General features: G+C 42.4%; 1 long non-coding RNA gene across 1 annotated transcript; it reads right to left on the bottom strand.

Annotated features, from left to right (window-relative positions):
* Positions 1-706: 706 nt before the first annotated feature.
* On the bottom strand, positions 707-10200 carry LOC309381015. Its single transcript, XR_014173260.1, has 3 exons — positions 10141-10200; positions 3602-3690; positions 707-1399 (listed from the first exon to the last, which is right to left on the bottom strand). It is a non-coding gene; the product is annotated as an uncharacterized lncRNA (long non-coding RNA).
* Positions 10201-10257: the final 57 nt, after the last annotated feature.

Genomic DNA, 10257 nt, shown 5'->3' with positions numbered 1-10257 from the left:
CATCATCTCACTTTATTGGCCGAGGGAGCCGGCGTACTGTGGCCAGCATGACTAAGCCGCTTCTGGCCAACCAGAGCAGCACATGGAAACGCCGTTTACCTTCCCGCCAGAGTGGTACCTATTTATCTACTTGCACTTTCACATGCTTTCGAACTGCTAGGTGGGCAGGAGCTGGGACCGAGCAATGGGAGCTCACCCTGTCACGGGGATTTGAACCGCCGACCTTCTGATCGGCAAGTCCTAGGCTCTGTGGTTTAACCCACAGCGCCACCCGTGTCCCACTTGCTAGAGGGCAACAAAAGGACAGGGCTACAGCATTCATGCCCGACTTGTGGGCTTCTCAGAAGCATCTGATTGCCACTGTGGGTAACGAGATGCTAAATTAGTTGGACCTTTGATTTGATCCTTCAAGGAAAAAAAGTATGACTTGACCTATGAATAAGAAAGGACATGGTATGTTCCAGCACATGTTTGTACTCTATTAAAAAATGAAGCATGGCTTTGAGAGAGAGGTCCTAAATCAGGGGTGCCCAAACTTTTTTCAAAGAGGCTGGATTTGATGAAGTGAACATGCGTGAGGGCCGATCAAAGTTGTTGAACTTTTTTTAGGATTGAAGTTGTTAGCTTTTTTTTTTTTTTAAAGGATTTGACCCCGGACATTCCTGCCGGAAAAGTGTTCTGTTTAGATCGAAATCTTGTACTATACTTGTATTATACATTTCTGACTCCACATGTTCCACAGAAACATTGGCACCCATGTGTGGCAATGTTGTCAGAGGATGAATGTAACAATTAACCAGTTAACCAACAATTAACCCTGGTAATTCAGTCTTCTGCCAAGCAACAAGAAGACTTTTCACTATACAGCGCTTCTTGATTTGGCTGGAAGGTTAAGACCACTGGCCAACCAGTGAAAAGTATCACTGGGTCAATGATTGCTGAGTGTAAGGCTTAAATGTGGGAAATCCCATGCTCAGATCCCTGCTTACTCAAGCAGCTCACTGGATGGCCTTTTGCTTTCCAGCAAATATAACTGAATAACAGCCACCACCCTCTCATTACACTCCGCTGTTCTGAATAAACAAGTCATATGCACAATGCAGCTTTCATAACATTCTTAAGACTTCTCCTCTTTTGTGCTGTCCAGTGCCAACTACTGACCTTTAAAACCTTCCAGCAGATCGAAATAATGAATCATAAAGGCAGTTCTTTTAATGCTATTTATGGCCGTAGCTCCACAAGTAACATGTGCTGTTCTTTGATCTGTGCACTTTTAGATTAGCCCACACAAAATAAAATTCCAAGTTCTGCAGAAATTGCTTTCATCAGCTTTTTGCTACCTTACTTGGGAACTGTGACAAAAGCAAGGAGTAGCTACTTGGCTGACAGATTGATCACACTGAAAGGAAGAGACAGGGTTAGCATCTGCCAAAGTTTGATTTTAGGCAAAAACAAAAAGCCCTGCTATTTTGTTTAGCTGTGCTTCGTGTCGCATACCTTTGCTTTTCTGTAACCCTTGCTTTTGTGCAGTGCAAAGATTTGAATTCTGGGAAGACACATTATTAGCCTTGGCTTGGCACCCGTCTTGGAAAATGAGTCACGTGTTTCAGAGAGGGAGCCCAGTACATATCCAAAAATGGAAGCAAATAAAAACGCTCTTTAAAATTATTGAAAAAAACACACACAACCAACTTTGTAGGCAAATTGAAGTTGCTGAGCCAGCAATAATTACTCATTTGTAGCCAAACCACCATACATCTTTGTGACACTGGCAACATTACAGTGGTCATATAGCTGGAGCTGGCTCAAATATTTATGAAAAGTTTCTGTTATGTTTCATAAGCAAAAATTTGGCACAGTTTATACTGGTAATGGAAAAAGAATCCTTGTTAAAGAAAAGGATGGGAATGGGGAATATTTTTGAGCCTGAGATCTACAATCCCTTCTGGGCAACCTTATGAGGACCACATGCCAGCAGTTGGCAGAACCAGAAAGAAAAACAGGGAGAGCAACAAATGCAGATTTTACCTTTGCATACCCTGATACATTTCTCTGATGGAACTATTCCATATTCCTATATAATTCCTATTTAATAATAATAATAATAATAATAATAATAATAATAATAATAATAATAATACTCCACCCATCTGACTGGGTTGTCCCAGCCACATTCTGGGGGGGGGGGCTTCCAACATATATAAAAACAAAATAAATATTAAACATTAAAAACACTTCCCCATACACGGCTGCCTTCAGATGGCTCGGGGATCAGATAACTCCATACCTTCCAACATTCCTCCGATGAAAATAGGGATGTCCTAAGGAAAAGCGGGACATTTCGGAATCAAATTAGAAACCGGGACGGCTTCTGTAAATCTGGGTCTGTCCCTAGAAAATAGGGACACTTGGAGGACATACCTTTGTGCAGCAGGAATGTTCCTGCACACACTCATACACCCTTCTTGATGCTCCCTCCATAGAAGCAAGGGGCCTTATCAGAGTTCAAGAACACATTCCAGCCAGGAGAAAACACTCAGGTTATGAAGCAGGGCCAGTGAGAGAGGGCTGCAGCCTGGAGGAGAGTTCTCATGCATGTAGGTACTAATTACCTGGTGTGTCAAGGGTCCCATCCTTAACGAAGAGAACTGCCTTCTAGTAGGAGGAGTACACAATTATCCTTCAAAAAGAATTGCTAAAGTCCAACAACTTCTCTTGGCTGCTGTGCTTAGATCTCTTGACTCCTAAGGTATGTAACCAGCCCTTAAAAGGTCTCTCCTCAAAAATGGATATTGGAGAGTTGGAAAAGTTTCAGAAATGATAAGGCATATCTAGAGCAACTCCCCTATGATGAAAGAAGCATCTGGATTTTTTTAGTTTAGGAAAAAAAAGTTGAGTAAGAGGTAACATGATAGAGGTTTATAAAATGATGCGCAGCATGGAGAAAGTGGATAGAGAAAATATTCCCCCCACACACATAGCACTGGAACTTGTAGGCATACAGTGAAGCTGGATGCTGGAAGATTCAGAATAAAAATACAGTGGTACCTCTGGTTAAGTACTTAATTCGTTCCGGAAGTCCGTTCTTAACCTGAAACTGTTCTTAACCTGAAGCACCACTTTAGCTAATGGGACCTCCTGCTGCTGCTACGTCGCTGGAGCACGATTTCTGTTCTCATCCTGAAGCAAAGTTCTTAACCCGGGGTACTATTTCTGGGTTAGCAGAGTCTGTAACCTGAAGCATCTGTAACCCGAGGTATCACTGTATTCTCCTCATTCATGCATTTTTGTGCACATCTCTTGGCTGGAGAGCTGCACAGCAAAATATAGAGAAGTGCAAGTTCCAAATGATAGCTGTTACAGTTCACATATTGTTTCAGAATATGTGATGAGTTAGGACTGCCTTTAAATGTGAACTGAATCGAATTTTTCCTCCAACTTCCCCATTGTGGTAAGGAGGTTCTCTCACAGCATTCATATTATTTATCGCCATCTCTCACACAGAGAACATAACTGATTATCGCAAAAGCTATTCCTCTATCATTATTTCTATGTTTCTGCTTTTCTCTCTTTTTTAACTCAGTTATGTGCAGTGATTTACCTCAGCAACTGCTGCTCTGGAGCCCTCTGTAGGCCAACTGTAATAACTGAAACATCAATGGTGGTTTACATCCTGGTACAAAAATCCAGCTGTCAAAATAATAAACAGGATTAATAGATTTAAGACTACGAGGAATCCATAAAATGGCATGCCCTTTATAAGATACCCTTCATCCAGAGGAGCTTGCATTTTGAGAACAATATGGGTCATAAATGTACAGAAAAAAGGTAAGAGAGGAAAATATTAGCTTTATACAGCTAAAAGCAGTAACAACAATAAAAATGCTGTGCAGTTAATGCTGAGCGACACTCATCTTCTGCTACGGACTTGCTACTGTTCCCTCCTCTGCTTTGTTTTGCAACATCATTGCATTCTATTAAAAAGAAATAACTGGCTTTTAATTACAATGGTTAGCGATTAGAGTTCTAACCACATTATGTAGAGTTGTGCTGATGACAGCGTTATCTTAATTGTGCAAATAAAAAAGGAGCCTTTGTTAGCAAAAGTGCAAGCCTTGGTGGTGGTAAAGGAGGTATGAAGTCTAAGTGTTAGCATGTTTGTTGTGGATGAAATAAATCGTCTTGACTCTCCTCGAAAACAATCCTAATTACTAGGGAGGATAACGGCGAACCTCACTCTCCATGCACGGAGAGCAAGTTTCATGGGCTGAGGTCTCCTCTGTGCAGTGACAGAAAACTCCACCATTGTTCCTTTGCCTCCAGAATCTTCCTTCTCAATCATGTGGCCTGGATGGAGCCGTAAGGCGTATACTGAAGAGCTGCCTGCCATGTCTCTCATCTTTTCCATTTCTAGTGAGGTGCCTGAGCATCACTGTGTGACTCTTGACTAAAACCATGTCTATGAGCAAAGACTAATTGAAAAGCAGAAGGCAATAGGTTTGGAAATGTGGCACTCCCAGGAGCTTGTTGTGTGGATCCTGGGAGTTGCATATTTGCAGAATCCAAAGCCCCCTCATTCCCCTGAACACCCAACTGCAGAAAGCTGGGAGTCGGGGAGCTGGCACACTTATTTTCCCTAGTGTAACTGGGAAAGGAACTATTTAAAAGCAGAACCAGGAAGGGCACAGAATATTTCCCTCCAAACGTCTGCCATGGCCAGTATGAACTGTCTTAGGGAAGTGGCAATATTTCTGCCACAGAATCTCACCATTCCCACCATTTTAGGATTGTGCTTCCAGCAGTTTAAAGATTTGTGCCAATGTGAAACATAGAAGGGTGCTAGAAATCTAAATTATTGTACATTCTTCTTGCCATAGGAATCGCCAAAATGTTGGAGAATTTAACTAATGAATATATACCGTTGGGTTGTTCTATAGCTTTATTAAGTGTTCTTCTCAAACAGTAATATAATTTTGAGAAGTAAAATGTTGTTAAGTCATCCTTTAATGGCATCAGAACTAACGACTGCCCATTTTTGAAAGAATTTGGAAGGAACCACGAAAGGATATTGGTATAAAAAATGTGTGGGATATAACTTTGTTTGGAAAGTTGACAAATAAAATTGGCTAGGGGGACTAAAAAGAGCAGCAGCTTTAGATCAGAACGGTTTGATTTTTTCAGTGAATAACTAATGATGTAATATGCCAACCTCTCAGTATGCTATTTTCTGTAACTCATAGTTATTTGCTTTTACATTAAAGATAACAGCAATATTTGTTATCTTTCTACTGTACTCTGTAGAGAGTAATTCTTGTGTGACTTTTGATGCACATATTTGTCTTTGGAGCTACCGTAAGTTTTATTTATGTTCAAAATGTTATTTATATTTTAAGTTACATTTTGGTATAGCTCCCTGCACAAAATCTCTATTGGTCAATACACACACAATCTGCCCGTTTGTCATGTGATACTTAAATAAAAAAATCAACTAAATTAAATCTGTATGGCAGCTATAGCCAAATGACTATTTATAAATACTTGTATATTCACACAGCTCTTACAGTTGTGCAGTTCTGAGTCAGAAAAGAAGCAGTACTGTATGCTGAGCACTAGAACTGCAACCTTGGGGTTCCACTCTTACAATTTCCTGTCACCTGCATTCATGAGCTATCATGAGGAATCTCCACCTAAGTGATGGATGTGAAGGGAGTGCTGTTGTTTGCTTGAAGGCTTGCTTCCTCCTGACTTGGTGTGCTAAGGCAGCGCTTGTGTTCCATTTGGTATCGCTGATAATTATTAGCACTGTCACAGTGCATCGCCGACACCCGGAGCACATTTGCTTGGGAGAGCCACACAAATGAAAACAGTTGGGTAGGCAAGCTTGAGACTCTCTTTGTCCATAATGAGGCAACGTTCCTGAAGTGACAGGTTTCATTTTAAGTGTTTCAGATTTCAAAATCTCTCGGATTCATGATGCATTTTCCACTGAGATGCCCCACCTCCTAGCAAAATTCCAACAAATATATCTGAAATAATTTAAAAAATGAAACTAAACCATTTCTCCTCTCAAAGCATACTGTAAGAAGTTTGCTGCATTGCAAAGTACTTCAAAGACCCCCAGTATTTATTATAATTATTAAGACTTTTATTTCTAACAATGTTCTCTGTGGTAACGTCATAAGAAGAGTCTGCAGCCCATCTATTCCAGCACCCGCCCTGTGGAACGCCCTCCCACCAGATGTCAAAGAGAAAAATAACTACCAAACTTTTAGAAGACATCTGAAGGCAGCCTTGTTTAGGGAAGCTTTTAATGTTTAATAGGTTATTGTATTTTAGTGTTTTGTTGGAAGCCGCCCAGAGTGGCTGGGGAAACCCAGCCAGATGGTTATTATATTATTATTATCCTGTTCTCACAGTGGCCAACCAGATGCCTGCAGGAAATCTGAGTACAAGAGCATTGTCTCCTAAGGTCATCAGCAACAGGTATTCAGAAGCATACAGACTCATGTCCATGAGTGAGTTCTAGTGTTATCAGATCCATGGATTCACTAATCATTGTTCAGTCATTCTTTAATCTAGTGATTGTAACTTGGGGATTTACCATGCAATCTGATGAATGCTCAGAAGCAAGCGCCATTGAATTCGGGGGATTTACTCCATGTATAGAAGGTGTAGGGGATGTTTTTGATCTGGCAGGCATGATCCTAATCTCCCCACACCACCACAGGCCAGCTCTGACAGCTGGGCAGGGCAACCCAATCAGATGATTGACTCCTGCCAAAGCCTTTTGTGCAGTGCTTCAGAAGCCATGGGGGCAGGGGAGTGAGGCCAAAATTTGACACATCCTCCAGCCCTCATGCTGCCTTGCCAAAACCAGATAAGCAAGGCACCAGGCTTTGGGAAACAGATGTGAGCCTCTGGCAGGGTCCAAGAGCCCTCCTTCCCAAAGCTGAGAAACCTAACTAGGCTTTGGGAAGGAGGAATCTAGGACCGTGTCAGAGCCCTCCTGCCTTCTTCCCAAAACCCAGTGCCCCCTTACCTGACTGTGGGAAGGCATCGCAAGGGCTGGGGAGTGTCAAACGTTGCCAAGGACTGCAGAAAAAAGCCTCTCGGGCTGCATGCATTAGACTTGTTTACACTGTGTAGCAGAGGTGGTCTCGCATTTCAGGCAGCAGTTTTCCCCCAGCTCTACCTGGGGACACCAAGGGTTGAACCTGGGACCTTTATGTATACTGGACATGCGTTCTACCGCTGAGCCACAGCCCTTTCACCTTGTTCCGCAAGTGGATTTTCTGTGCCTTCCTAACAGCCAAGAAACAGGTCTGGAACACTGGTAGGAAAAACTGTCTTGGTGCTAATACATCTGTGGATAGAGAAACTGACTTTGCTACCTCTGGATGAGCCAGCAGTCAATTGGGCATACAACACTATTTGGACTGCCTTCACTCTGACACCAATACTCGCTGAAGGGCTTACTTTCACTGTTCTGTATCCTAGTTGCTCCCAAGGCTCTGCCCAGTCCCCCCCCTTCCAAAATCCCCAGCTTATCCCCCCTCTGTCAGTATAAGGGGTGAGATTTATAGGGCCCAAGATACTTACGGAGATACTTACGGCTTGATACTTGCAATTAAATGTACGTGTATACTCAGAAATAAGCCCCAAAGGATTTGTTCCCAGTTTAGGATAGCTGCTTAAATCTAGGCTGATCTAGCAAAGGGGTTGGGGAGAAAAGAAGACTTAAAGATAAGAAAATGTGCAAGAGGATCAGTTAGTAATTAAATCCCAATGTTTTACACCGCAGTAAATTAGTCATTAATCTGCATCTTTAATTTGATTTGCTATGTTTGTAAATAATCAATGTTTAAGCTTTGTTAATAGCACTACAGTGCCTTGAGCAGGTAAAAAACCCCTGAGAGGTCTCTCCTTCAGCCTCGCAACAACTTCATTCTCACCACGACTGTTGTCTTTTTAGTTCCACAAATGACATTGGAGATGGTTTCCATGGAAACTAAAGATTCAGCCACACACATTCTTGAAACAGACAAATGAGAATATCTGTTTCCTACTACTGACCAAATATTTAATGTCACCAGTGTTTACTAGAAAGCTCCAGGGCATAAGAAGGCTTCAGAAAAAGGACTTAAAGGGAACCATCCCTTCCATATCCAATCTATCTATCTATCTATCTATCTATCTATCTATCTATCTATCTATACTAACAGCAAGGTCATTCTCAGAGAGCTGATCCTTATATAGCCAAGCCAGCACCAAAACTCAGCAGTAGAAAACAACATGTAGGAGAAACTCTAAGGGAGAGGAAAACAACAATTGCTGAGGATGTTCAGTGACCATAGAGCTCTGGGGAGGGGTGTGGAATATTGCTGGAAGGGAATGAAATGGAGTATCCAGGAAATGGGCATTGTTAGCTGCCTGGAGTAACAAACAGGAGTACTCCACGCTGCAAAACAGGTCTTACTTGTTGTACCTGATGATGCATAGAAAGGAGGCAAAGAGCTGCCCTAGCACAGGAGTTCTGTTAGGGCAGGTGTAGAGAACCTGTGGCTCTCCAGATGTTGCTGAACTACAACTCCCATCATCCTTGGTCTTTTGTCATGATTGTTGGGGTGGAGGAGAACTGTAGCTCAGCAACATCTGGAGGGCTAAAGGCTCCCTTCCTTTGCTCTATGGCACCAGAATACGCCCTTCTTGCGCACAAAGTCTACCCAGCTCACGACAACGAAACAGAAACTCTACATGTGCAAGGGGCATTTGCAGAGCTGTGCCCACTATAGAGAGGAGGACCCCATGTGGACACTGGAGGGCACATGGATGTCTGGATCGCCACTTATATATGATAATGGCCATATCTATCCCAGGGATATAGGTAGGTCTGGGTTTGGTCAGAGCTTGGATGGATGACCACCTGTGAACTTTGAGCAGTCACTTGAATGAGTAGTCACCTGTGAACTTTGAGCAGTCCAAAGAGAAGAGAAACCAATAATACTTTGCTGGGTAAACTGAGCAGAAACACCATATGATATGAGGGGGTCTACAAATCTGAGGCTCCAATACTTTGGCCACCTCATGAGAAGAGAAGACTCCCTGGAAAAGACCCTGATGTTGGGAAAGATGAAGGGCACAAGGAGAAGGGGACGACAGAGGACGAGATGGTTGGACAGTGTTCTCAAAGCTATCAGCATGAGTTTGACCAAACTGCGGGAGGCAGTGGAAGACAGAAGTGCCTGGCGTGCTCTGGTCCATGGGGTCACGAAGAGTCGGACTTGACTAAACAACTAAACAACAACAACACAAATCTTTGCAAGTGTTGTTTAGAGGAGGGAGATATGCAACTACACAGGATAAAAAGTTATATACACCAATCAAAATTTCAATTGCCTCAGCAAGGAACATGGCATACTGCCTGGTTGCTAGGCAACACCTCCCACCCACCCCCAGTTGGCTTGACTAACTGTAAGCAGAATTAACCCTTAGGTTATTAAATGAATGATCCCTGCAGTTGTACTTCCAGCAGGAAGCACATATATAGCTTGTTGGGTTGCATGAAGGAAGAGTGGGATTTTTATGGAAACATAAGGAAATAAATACACAAAGAAATAATCTTTCCGGGTGGGTATAAAATAATGTTTTGAAGTGACTAATAATTATGCTAAGTCAGAGTTAAGCAGAAGCACACCATCTTCTAAGCTCTGCTACCCTACCATCCCTCTTGGTTTGAGTGGCGCTTCTTCAAAGCCATAGAGAAGGGAATGAGGAATGGGTAAAAGGACAGAAACTGTGACAAAGGAAAAAAGTGTCAGGTTTGTGAAGATTGTTGGCAGAGTCAGTGACCCACTGCTTATTAAAGTTTCCCAGCTGAAAAAAATTCAAAGCTTGCCCTGCCCGTGAACAATGGTAAAGATTGAACTACACGCCATACAAAATGTAGTTACAAGTGAGGCTATATATCTTAACGTTTCATTCAAGTAAGAGTAGGATTACTGTGCACAGTTCTCCCCGTGGCAACATCTGGCCTATATTTCCCCACGCGTGAAAAGAGAAAACAACGTAAGAAGTGGAAAACCTCACACATTCTTCCTTGTTTCCATTCCGAAGTGTGAGGGAAGAGTAAGACATTCCTACCACAGTGTTCTTACTTTATCTCCATGAAAGCCTTCATTCCACTTGCATGAAAAAGAAAACACTGATTTAGTCACAAACATTTCCTTAAAGAATTCTGATTCTGAGGCAAGTGCTGAT

Source organism: Podarcis melisellensis (genome assembly GCF_964234715.1).
Source record: "Podarcis melisellensis genome assembly, chromosome: 12".
Lineage (NCBI taxonomy): Eukaryota > Metazoa > Chordata > Lepidosauria > Squamata > Lacertidae > Podarcis > Podarcis melisellensis.
The sequence above is the reverse complement of the archived record's forward strand: the minus strand, read 5'-3'. Positions and strand labels throughout refer to the sequence as shown.